The sequence below is a fragment of the Panulirus ornatus genome, chromosome 34, assembly GCF_036320965.1.
Source record: "Panulirus ornatus isolate Po-2019 chromosome 34, ASM3632096v1, whole genome shotgun sequence".
Classification (NCBI taxonomy): Eukaryota; Metazoa; Arthropoda; class Malacostraca; order Decapoda; family Palinuridae; genus Panulirus; species Panulirus ornatus.
This window is the reverse complement of record NC_092257.1, coordinates 12,897,925-12,909,792: the sequence shown is the minus strand read 5'-3', so window position 1 is coordinate 12,909,792 and position 11,868 is coordinate 12,897,925. Positions and strand designations below refer to the sequence as shown.

The following is an 11,868-nucleotide window of genomic DNA, read 5'->3' as shown; positions in this document are numbered from 1 at the left end:
TGGGAGGAGGGAGAGGGTGTGGGAGAGCAGTGGGGAAGGGGGAGGAGGATAGAATAAGATGGAGGGGAGGGAGTTGGTTGTTGAGGGAGGGAGGGCAAGGGGGAAGGGAGGGAAGGAGGGAGAAAGAGGTGGAGGAGGAGGAGGAGGAGGAGGAGGGAGAGTGTGGGGAGGGGGTGTTTTAGAGCTCCTGTCTATGTCTGGGAAGGCTGGGCCGCCCGCATGACCAGTTAAGGTCGTCTGGCACGTGTTGACGGGTGTGGGAGTAGCCACATCCAGACCTGAATCCCTCCCTGGCAGTGCCCACAGCCTGACCGACCGACTGGCCTCAAGGATACGTGAGGCCGTGGAAGCCTTAAGCCCTCCAGGATACATACTCTGATGTGTCCCGAGCCTCCCCGGGTCACGGGGGCACCGCCATGTGTCCTGATGGAGGTGTGTATTAGTGATACATGTGAGCCACATGACTGACCTCGGGGATACAGTGTCGGGTCCATGTTTCTAAGACACGTCCTTCTTCATTACGCTTATTCGTTAAATCCTTCGTTATATCCACTAGTCAAATCCTTCGCTATATCTACTTGTTCAATCCCTCGTCACATCTACTCAAATCTATCCTTACATCCATTCATTAAATCCTACGTCAAATCCACTCTCGTCCACTCCACTGTGACAACCACTCGTTAAATCCCCTCGTTAAATCCACTCGTTGAATCCTGCGTTACAACATCTCGTTAACTCAAGGGGAACATACGAACTCAGCTTCCCTCCACACCCCCCCCCAGACCTCACCCTCGTAACCCATCACATGCATCAAGTCTGACCTGAACACCGCAATAAGGATCCTTGGCCTTCAAGTGACCTTGTCCTCAGTACTCATAGAGGTGGTCACCGACACTCCTTTTAAGAATGGAGGACAAATTTGTAAGGGTCGCTTGGAAAAGTACAATGCGTATATATATATATATATATATAGAGAGAGAGAGAGAGAGAGAGAGAGAGAGAGAGAGAGAGAGAGAGAGAGAGAGAGAGAGAGAGAGTGAATAATCATTCCTGGAGCGTTTTACCTTTAAATTTGCCAGTTTCTCGAGGTGACACAACACAGATGCAGGGTTGCCCAGTAGAGGGGTAACACCGTCCACATTCCCACCATACATAGGTCTGTATCTGTGCAGTGCAAAGACATTCAGTCTGTGTGTGCAGCACAGACTACAGACCCTCAGGTCACACACACACACACACACACACACACACACACACATTTCCTTAACGTGACTAAACAAGGAAGAGACTCCCGTCTCAAGACAAACCATTCGTCCCCATAACTCCTCAGTGTATATATATATATATATATATATATATATATATATATATATGTATTAGAATGTGACGTTAGCGAGCGACGGTCGTAGGGCCGTGGATCATCAGGCTTTGCGACTGTCGTTATGGTCACTAAGAACGTAGGGGACCCCATGGGGTTTTCCCGCCATGATGGATGTTTATCTCAGTGGAATGTGGCTCCTGTGGGCGACCAGGCTCCCGTCCACCTCCTCCATTGGTCATTTCGTTCTATCTTTTCTTACAGGATGAGGAGACCTTCAAAGCAGACCATTACCAACTCGTGTGTAAACCCCTCGCGACACATATTTGATCATTTGGTTGAAAGTTAAGTGTAGTTACTCGTGTGAATACCTGAGTCGTTTATATAAACTGTCTCGGAATCTCTAGCAGTAGAGAATTTTGTCCTCTTATTATCCTATGTTCAACAGATTCAAGGCTGGATCGAATCTCCCTCGTCGATTATCCTGCATTACGTAAGCGAATGGCAGACTATTGAATCGTCTTCGATAAGCTCTCAGACAAGGCTCCATGGAACACAGACTAATGACAACACTGAGAATATCAATATTAGATATAAATATGAAGAAAGATGTCTATCTCGAGAAAACTGAGGGTTATGTTCAGGTGTTTAATATATTCCTTCTCAGAGCACACACACACACACACACACACACACACGCACGAGCCAGCTGACCATAACTGTGTCAAACTTGACGGGTTCGGTACGGTTGCGACTCCATGTCGAAGCTGTACCGAACACTGTGATTCTCATTATCGAAGCACTGCTTCGATCAGACGTGAAACGAGGCTCTTGTTTACGGCCATAACACCTCAATAAAATAACAGGAAATTTACCCATAAGATAGATCATTAACACGTTGCTAATTAAGATTCTTGTGAAGGTCTTTTGAAACAATGACATGATGAGAGCAGAGGGTAATTACGTTGGACACTAGTGCATGCCAGAGCCATCTATTGGACGCATCAGTAAGGTAGAGGAGCGATTTGTGATGGAGGGAACAAGGTCGTTAACAATTACACATCACAGGTCTAACACGGTAGACCTACAAGGCACACGATAGATAAGCCACCATACACCTGTACTACACACATGACACATCCTGTACCATACACCTGCACGACACATGACTGAGTACAGCTGCACGACCAGTCGTTCTGACTTGCTCGTCCCAGCGAACGATTGTTTCTGATCAGTGTGGTCCCGGGTGTTTATCAACAAGCCAAACGGAATGCAACGGACGTCGCCCTGTCTCTACCTGGCCCACACCACAGTGTAGCGGGCACGTCACTCCACCACACACCTGCTGCTGGGGAGAGAGACACACACACACGAAGGTAAGGACATCACATGTTATTTATAGGACTTGTAGACGAGACTACACTTGACGTGTTACACCTCAGATACACATCATGCACTACATGTGACACGCTACTCCTCAACGAAACATACCAAGCCTCCACGACACATGACTCACTACATCTCCACCACACACACACACACACACACACACACACACACACACACCAGAACAGCTCACCCATAAGGACAAGAGGTATTCCAAACATCTGGACTCCTGTGACTCAACCTGGCGTCTAGGCTGGTCTTTCTCCTTTTCCGTGTAGGCCTACGTGATCAGGGGGGGAGGGGGGGAGGAAGGTGGAGAGGGAGGTAGGGAAGGGGGTGGCCTATGACCTTGGAGGGGGGTTGGGTGGGAATAGGAAGCAGTTGCTGAGGGAGTGGAGAGAGAGAGACACAGACGAAGAGGCCTATAACAATGGCAGGAGAGCCACGACCTTGACTACATTTGCCAGTTGTACGCCCGCCTCACCGCCCCTTCCAATGCAACTGTAGCCGGACACATATTGATCCTCCTCTTTACTAGATATGTAGAATGGACGTAGGGCTATTGTGGACGACCCAGTCACTAGGCCTATGTCCATTGTTAGAGCGGCAGGCAGGAAGGTCAATGAGACGCATACCCAGCGTTCATGGTGGGCGCTCGCTCCCTCCCTCCCTTGCCTCACTCACGAATACCCACGATCAGGTTTGGTTGTGGGGTTGGATAGTGTGTAGTGCTGACCGCCTAGTATTAGACTCGTTTCTTAAAACTGCTGTTTTCCCGGTCACGCTTATACAAGTCTCTCCTGCGCTCACGATCAACTGCTCTATACCATATGTTGAGATTTGTTTTGAATGGTTTCAGTGTTATCTGCCATGGTATCTCTTTATCTCGTTGGCCAAAACAGTGGAGGGTTTGTGTTCAGTAGTTTGTGAAGCGTTTGATCCCAAGATGTGCTTTTTGATTCTCTTTACTTAATGTATCCGTGTATGAATTATTGTATATCTTTTCTCTCTTCTTTTTGCACTATTTCAGTTTCTCTAAGTCCTCTGAGATTTATCGTGTGTTCCTTAGTCAGGTATTCCAATATGTTTTCATGTCTTTTTAATCACACCATTTGAATACTTGATTTTGTGTGACATCGAGGTTACAGATCTTAATTGTTACAGTTAAGGATTATGTATCCTGTACTGGTGATAAAGGCCATTCTGTAAATGCTGACTAAGCTGTAGTCATTTACGTATTACTATGTAACCAGCGGCATCATCGTTTGTCCAACTGTGATCTTCTGTTCTTTTAAGGAAGAACAAATTGGCTGGAATGAAATCCAGTACAGTTTACGAGTTCTCGCTGAGTCGGTCAACTACTTTCCTTATGTTACTTTCTGATACTTCAGTACTTTTAATACCACTTTATCATTTCAAATTCTTTATCTTCCGTACTTGTGTGTATGTATGAATGTATGTATGTATATATGTATGTATGTATGTATGTATGTGGAAGTATAAGTGTCTTAATGTATCGACAAAATCGTTTCTTGAGCTTGTTGCCAAGCGGTCTGGTTGAGACTTAGGTAAGGGTCAACACCCTGGCAGTTGTCTGAGATCCATCCTCTTGGTCGTCCTCCAGCCCAGCCAGATACTGGCTTCAAGAAGGAGTTAAGAGAGTTCACAGCTTTGCGAAACGGTTCCTCAGCCTGGGAGAACATGAGACTCATCTTCAGGTTCTCCTAATCCTTGCTTATGTTGGAGGGGTGTTAAGAAGGTCACGGTCAAGGATATGTTATCAGGGGTCCCATCTGACTTCCAGAGGCCAAGGTTACGTTCCATAACCTGGATGAGGGAAGCGGGTGTCTCCAGAGGACCTAGCTACGTTTCATGGCCTGGAACAAGGGAGTGCATGTCTCGGAAGGCCATGAAAACGTTCCATAACCTGGAAGAAACTAGTGTTTCCAGAGGAGGCCAAGACGATGTTCCATAGCCCAGAAAAGGAAGGTTATCTACAGAGAAGAAGTCTACGTTCCACAGCCTGGAAGAAGGAAATGGGTGTCTCCCGAACCCAAGATCTACCTGGAAGAGGGAAGCGGGTGTCTCCAGGAGCCAAGGCTACGTTCCATAACCTGGAAGAATGATGTGGGTGTTTATGATGCACATAGCTGGCTGGATGATGTAAGTGACGACTGGATATTGATCTTCGATGATGTAGTTCTCGACTGCTTATGAAGGATTAGTACTCTTTTTCTATTCCTCGTACTGACCAGAGATGTGTCCGACATGGAACGCGCCAGGTTTGCTAAGCCTGGAAGGAGTGTTGCATCATAGCCAAAGGGAGGGAAGGGTGTCTTGACGGCCAAGGGGAGGATAGACTGTGAATGCTGCAGCAGCCAGCTGAGGAAGGGTTGTGGACTGGCACGTCAGGAGGCAACGTGTGGATGTATACCAGTGTTATATCATCTTCAACTCATGATTTGTCCCACTACAAACCATATTCTTAAAACGTGTTGCGTGGGACATGGCCACTACTTGCCTTTTGCTTCGTATATGTTAAAAAAAAATGATGGTTGACTTTCTCTTCGGGGTTTATTTTTCTCTGATAGGGGAAGACATGTGACAATGGCTGAGGTTTATGATGGTGAGATTATCGAGGAGAGAGAGAGAGAGAGAGTGAGGGAGAGAGAGAGAGAGAGAGAGAGAGAGAGAGAGAGAGAGAGAGAGAGAGAGAGAGAGAGAGAGAGAGAGAGAGAGAGAGAGGGTTAAGCGATGATTTTGTGTTTACCAGGGACCATATGGCTAACAGCCTCTGTAGTGTGGGTCGACGGTAACATTTTGGGTGGTAACGAGTGTAACGACCCGTGAGGAGGATACTACGACCCTTGTGCACGGCGGTACGTGACCCATGAGCATAACGGTACGACCCTTGAGTATAACAGATACGATTCTGGAGAGCGACAATACGACCCTTGAGCAATACGATGATTATCCTGCTAGTCAATTGATCAATGAGGCAATTAGCCACGAGGAAATTAAGGAGCTAGTACTTCATTCAGGAAGTCTGTGAGGTAATGCGCCCGTCATTAAGACGGTCTAACAATGGGTAATTCTCTCAGTGAGTAACTTCCTCAAGCTGCGAGTAGATTGACCGGTACGTCAATAAACCACATGTCGGTATGATAGTTCCGTAGAGTCCATGGCGTCGCCAGTACGATAATATACCATTGTAGAAATTGTATCGTTACATTATCGCAGGCAATTGGAAGGTTATGTTTAATGAGCTGTTCTCCGGCTATTAACCCAACAGGATTACGAACCAAGATAGCTCGGAACACAGCCAAGTTGGCTAGTAACACAGCCAAAATAGTCCAGACTAGGAGGGCGAAGTGTGAATAACAGACACGCTTGCAAGCGTCGCCCTCCTTCGCTGCCTGACGCGCCAGCCAAATGACTACCCTTGTGATATTAATTGCAAATTACAAGGAGCGGCAGGGGAAACTAACGTCACCGTTGGGCGTCGATCGTGTGTCTGGCAAGGAATGTCGGGTGAGGGGCCGGCTTGATCATGCGTCTGTCAAGAAGGTCGGACGATTGATCATGCGTCTGGCAGGAAAGTAGGACGATTGATCGTGCGTCTGGCAGGAAGACGGGATGATTGATCTTGCGTCTGGCAGGAAAGTAGGACGAATGATCATGCGTCTGGCAGGAAGACCGGATGATTGATCATGCGTTTGGCAGGAAAATTGGGCAATTGATCATGCGTCTGGCAGGAAAACAGGACGGTTGATCATGCGTCTGGCAGGGAGGACGGGCGTTTGGTCGTGCGTCTGGCAGAGAAGTTGTCTTAATTAAAAAAGAGAAATTTACAATGTTGTGTAGATGAATCATAATGTATTAAGATACATTTACCAACTGTGTGATGAATCTGGTTTTGATATGACAGTAATACAGACTTTAATGTTTATTGACATGAACTATGTATCTTTTGAGGTGACATGATAAACATATTTAAATGAGTTATTCATTGTGATATGAAATGGTAATTTTGAGGGATATACACATATATTTCCATCCTTTTTACTTATAATTAACCCAGAGACCAATTTCTGTGAAAGAGATATGGTGTTAAACCAAGATTTTTGTCTACATGCTTCTGCAGCCTTAGGTTGCGCTCCTTCCAGTAGCAGGAAAATGTAGACGCCTTTGGAGTGAGAGATTCTTTGACGAGACTGTACTCCCAAAGACACAGCCTCGCCAAAGAAGACTTTTCACACACGGTGTAACCTCATCCAGGTGAAGAAGCCTAGAAACACACACACACACACACACACACACACACACACACAATTCTTGTAGTTACTCTTAGAGAATTGAGTCATTCGATCATGTAAGTGTCCAAGGTTATCTAGTTCACTGTTACTGCAGGAACCCGTCGTTAGCTCAACCCTCCAGCAGTGAAGCCTATTGCCAGGTCATCATCAGCAGTGAAGCCACTACCTACACCCATGGCACTGGTGGACGAGAGTGACCCATGATATCACAGGTATGGGCAAAACTAGTGGTTTATCTATATATTTGTCTGTAGCTCCCTTTTAAGGGAGGCCATGGCCTCCATCTCCTCCCTGTATATTTAGGGCGCTTATCCCTTCTCCCTCGCTACACAGATGGAGTGGGAAACGACATACCTTTCTTCTTTTTTTTCTTTTTCTTTTTTGCGAATATTTCTTCTTGACCCCAAAGGTCAGGCTGGCGTGAGACTTAGGACCGACTCTTGTCTCGTTGGGAATTGCGATTCTCACGTCGTTCCAAGGGTCAAAGGTTAATGGCAGTTTGCCGGAGTGTGAGACACTGTTTCACCTCCACACACACACACACACACACACACACACACACACACACACACACACTAGAACCTCAGAAGAATTTGCATATCTCGTGGGTTGTGAACTCAATATTCAAGAGGAAATGTTCACCATATGATCATTGAAGTTAGATACTAATTTGCATACCGGAAATTATTTGAGTTTTGCTATTTTTTTCTTTTTCTTTCTGTTAAATGATCATAGCGAAAAGACTTGAATATGGCCGATATAATTAACCTATAAACTGTGAAGGAAGTGTTCGTAAATCCACACTGTGAAGGAAGTGTTCGTAAATCCACACTATGAAACAATCATAAACATTCAGCATGGCGACCACACATCTCTGCTCAGGCCCAAACACTCTCTCTCTCTCTCTCTCTCTCTCTCTCTCTCTCTCTCTCTCTCTCAGGCAGTACGTATATCACCGGTGCGACCCGCTTACGTATGTGAGAAGGGTTAGCGACGGCTGCCGCTCGGTAAGCCAGCACTTCAGTGGCTCTCGAGTATCACCTTTTTGGCCTAAGCAGATATCGTTTCTCTCTGCCTCGCATAACACTTGACCTAACCTAGCTCGAACGCCTCTCTGCCCATGCCTTTGGGCATGTATCTCCTCGTATGTAAACACTACTTCTTTCCTACCATGTATGTATGTATGTAAGTCTTTCCATATTACATATATCACACTTGTTCTCACTGCTCAGTAAGTCTAGCATTATATGTACCCACTCATCATCTTCAACTCTATGGTACTTTAGATATCCACTCAAGTGATAAGTGGCCCACATCCACTCACGTGCCAAGTGGCCCACATCCATTCAACTGCCAAGTGGCCCACATCCACCCAAGTGCCAAGTGGCCCACATCCATTCAACTGCCTAGTGGCCCACGTCCACCCAAGGGCTAAGTGCCCCACATCCACTCAAGTGCCAAGTGGTCCATATCCACTCAAGTGCCAAGTGCCTCATAGATTCCTAAAAATAACGGAGCCAGACGCTGCTCACTGGAGCATACATCAATATGGTGGTGGAGAAAATGATCTAATTATAGACTGTATTACCAGAATGATGATTGATCAAGAGGCGGTTGATCAAGAAACACATAATTAATCGTTGCTGACCGTGACGCATTCACAGGGCCCCCCCGAGGTCGAGTGCATAGGCTGGAGTCCTGGTTGAGGCAGTCGGTCCACAGTCATACCAACTGTTCATCCTTCCTAAGGGATCGGTCGATAGATTGGGTACCTGGCTCAGGGTAGAATATACCTATCTATCTATCTATCTATCTATATATATATATATATATATATATATATATATATATATATATATATATATATAGCGTTAATGAGGACCTTAATCAGGGTATTCAGTTGTCAAGTGTTGAATAAGTATGACGGTGAGGAAATGATGAGTATGGGTAACTAAGGAGGTGGAATCAGCTAATTGGCAGTTGATCATCGATCACTTTGTAAGGATATCATTGACTAATGAGTAATCAAGACTCGAGTTACCGAGGAATGATCAACCGGATTACAGATAAGGTAATTGAGGATTAAAACAAGGACCAGTGACGACTTCATGCCTCAAGATCAATAACCATAGGATGATTAATCAACGTCTGGTTGACCACGAGAAAATTAAACAAGGGGTCAAAGGCTAAACGAGTAATCAGCTCAGAATGGTATGTAACTATTCATTATAAAGGAATCGAATCATGATGATTAACCGACAGATGACTAACCATGGGGTTTATGCACCAATCGCTGAGTGGCAAGTGATCATGAGCTGATTAACAGAGACATGTGCGGCCATGGCGTTGCTCATCCAAAGGGTCAATGACCAACTGATGATTAAGCAAGAGGCGAGTGACCATTATGTTGTTTGAACAATTTCTGATTTGGCCAAGTTGTTAGGGACGGAAGAGATGATCAACCAAGAGGTGATCAACCAAGAGGTGATCAACCGAGAGATGATTAATGAAGTAATTCACCAAGAGGTGATCAACCAAAAGATGAAATACCAAGAGGTAATCAACCGCGAAATGATAAACCAAGATGCTATTAACCAAGAGGTGATCAACGGAGACGATCAATCGAGAGGTGTGACTGACAGATGATCAACCAAGAGGAGAGAGTGACTAAGAGGTGATTAACCCGACATTCCTGATCAACGCCCGACATTCTCCAACGCTCTACAAAGGGAACTACTTTCTTTTTTTTTTATTCATACCACGTCGATCAAGCACCCCCACACCCCACACCACATCCCCACATCCCCACCACCCCACACCCCGCACCCCCACCACCCCACACCCCCACCACCCCCACCACCCCACACCCCCACCACCCCCACACCCCACACCCCCACCACCCCCAACACCCCCACACCCTAGCACGCGAGGGTCGAAACACGCGCGGCCCGACCCTGAAACTGGACCTTCCCTTTCCTGGGTGTAAGGTCCCTCCAGGGGGAGAGGGTGGGGAGGGGGGGAGTGTCAGTCAGCGTAGGGGAGGGGGGGGAGAGGAGGAGGAGGGGGGGATAAGTTCGTCTTTCAAGGGGGTGGAGGGAGGGAAGGGTGGAGGCGTCGTCGTCACAGAAGCCCCTGGCGACTGCCCGCCTGGTCGTGTCTTCCTTACGTATCTTCCTAATAACATGTGTCTTCCTTCACCTTACATTCCTCCTGTAGGATTCCCTTCTGTGGGGCAGCCTCATTGCTGGCGATGCCGTCCTGAGGCTGTGCTCCGCGTGGGAGTAGAGAGACATAAGGCGCCTTTGAGGGAGAGAGAAAGTTCCCTTCCAGCGCTGTCCTCCGTTGCTTCCTTGCTCCGTAGCGACAGCCACACCTCAGCTGACAACCAGCTAACACGGATGGAGGCTGTGGAAGATGGTTCCGGACGCCTTACCTCAACATGTCTGTGGGTGTTGTCAATGTCTTGGTGGAAGTAATGAGTGAGGAAGACATGCATCAGTTTACAGGGTCTTCGATAAGTCTATCTGCTGGAGTGGACAGCACATTGGAAGGTCAGAAAACAGGAGACCTGATAGTCTGTGGTGAGGTTATCTGCTGGAAAATTCCGCAACGTAAGTACAATAAAGACAGATAACGGAAGACCTAATGGTCTATGGCGATGATATCTGCCGGAGGACAGAATATGGAAAGTCAGATAACAGAAGACCTGATGGTCTACGACGAGGATATCATGTCGAAGACAGTAGTAGTATCCGAAGCTCCTACTGAACATAGATGGAGACAGGGTAGTTAAGATGGAGACTTCTCCGTCAAGTCTGAGGTCTGAGGAAGAATCTTTGTCCCTGAAACGAACTGTTGAGGTTCGTGGGAAACAAACTGATGGATGTGTAGGTAAACATAGACAAGTTATCATTAGATATTTCCTGGAAATCGTCATACTGCAGATGTTGGAATTGGTTTATACTCTCGCCTGTGTCTACGGATCTGGGAGAAGTCCCTTGATAAATACCCCTGGATATGTGCCACACATCAACAACCTTCGTTGTCCTTCGAGAAAGCCCTACCTCGTCTTGAACTCCCCAGGATTATCGGAGTCCCACCTATCCTCAAGCCCCTTGAGAGATGTCCCATAAGTTCCGATCGTCCCCGAAAAAAAAAAAAATCGAATTTCCTTTTCATAATGAGAAGAAAAATGCAAATATTTTTCATGATATTGCCCGAGTCTTGAGGTGTGTTGGGGAAGGGCCCCTGCTTACGAAAAGTCCAGATTTTTCTCATTTCATCGACGTAAATCACAAGATAAACAACAACAAAAAAAAGGAAGAGAGAAAAGAGCAACGAGAAACAACTGTAACTATGTCATCTCCTCCGCCTCGTCGCTTACGTTTCTGTTGCCCCCGATCCTGTTGCCCACATCATAAAAGGTTGCCACTAGATATTGCAAAGCTCCGCCACTCTTTTGGTATTCACTCCCGCCTCCCTCGACCCCACACGGGGGCTAAATATAGCAGGCAGATTAGATTTTGCCCTGTTGTGCAGTAGCGCATCGCCTATGCATGGGATCCTTAGGTAAGACATCGGCCGATAGTCTGGCGTAGGGAGGGACAAGAACGAGGGAGGGGAGTGTAGGATTGCCTGCCTGCCTGCCTGCCTTTCTGTTCCTCAGGGCGGGTTAGAGGATCAGGCTTGAGGAACCTGTTTGTATTTATCTTTACATCCAGGATCCCTCCTGGCCGACCGACGCCCGATGCTACTTTGGGCTCGCTTCCTTATGCCTTGCTAATGACGTGTAACCTGTCCTCTGTTTATTAATGCTCCCTCTGTGATGTACCACTTGGTACAGCTCTG

General features: G+C 46.7%; 1 protein-coding gene across 1 annotated transcript in view; it reads left to right on the top strand.

The window, feature by feature from the left end:
* Positions 1-2,546: 2,546 nt before the first annotated feature.
* The window catches only part of LOC139759864 (uncharacterized protein C05D11.1-like), a 167,303-nt gene continuing 157,981 nt past the window's right edge, over positions 2,547-11,868 (top strand). Inside the window, exons 1-2 of the mRNA XM_071682381.1 lie at positions 2,547-2,694; positions 7,115-7,232. The gene's annotated coding sequence lies outside the window, so the exon portion shown is untranslated. The remainder of the gene's footprint in view (positions 2,695-7,114; positions 7,233-11,868) is intronic.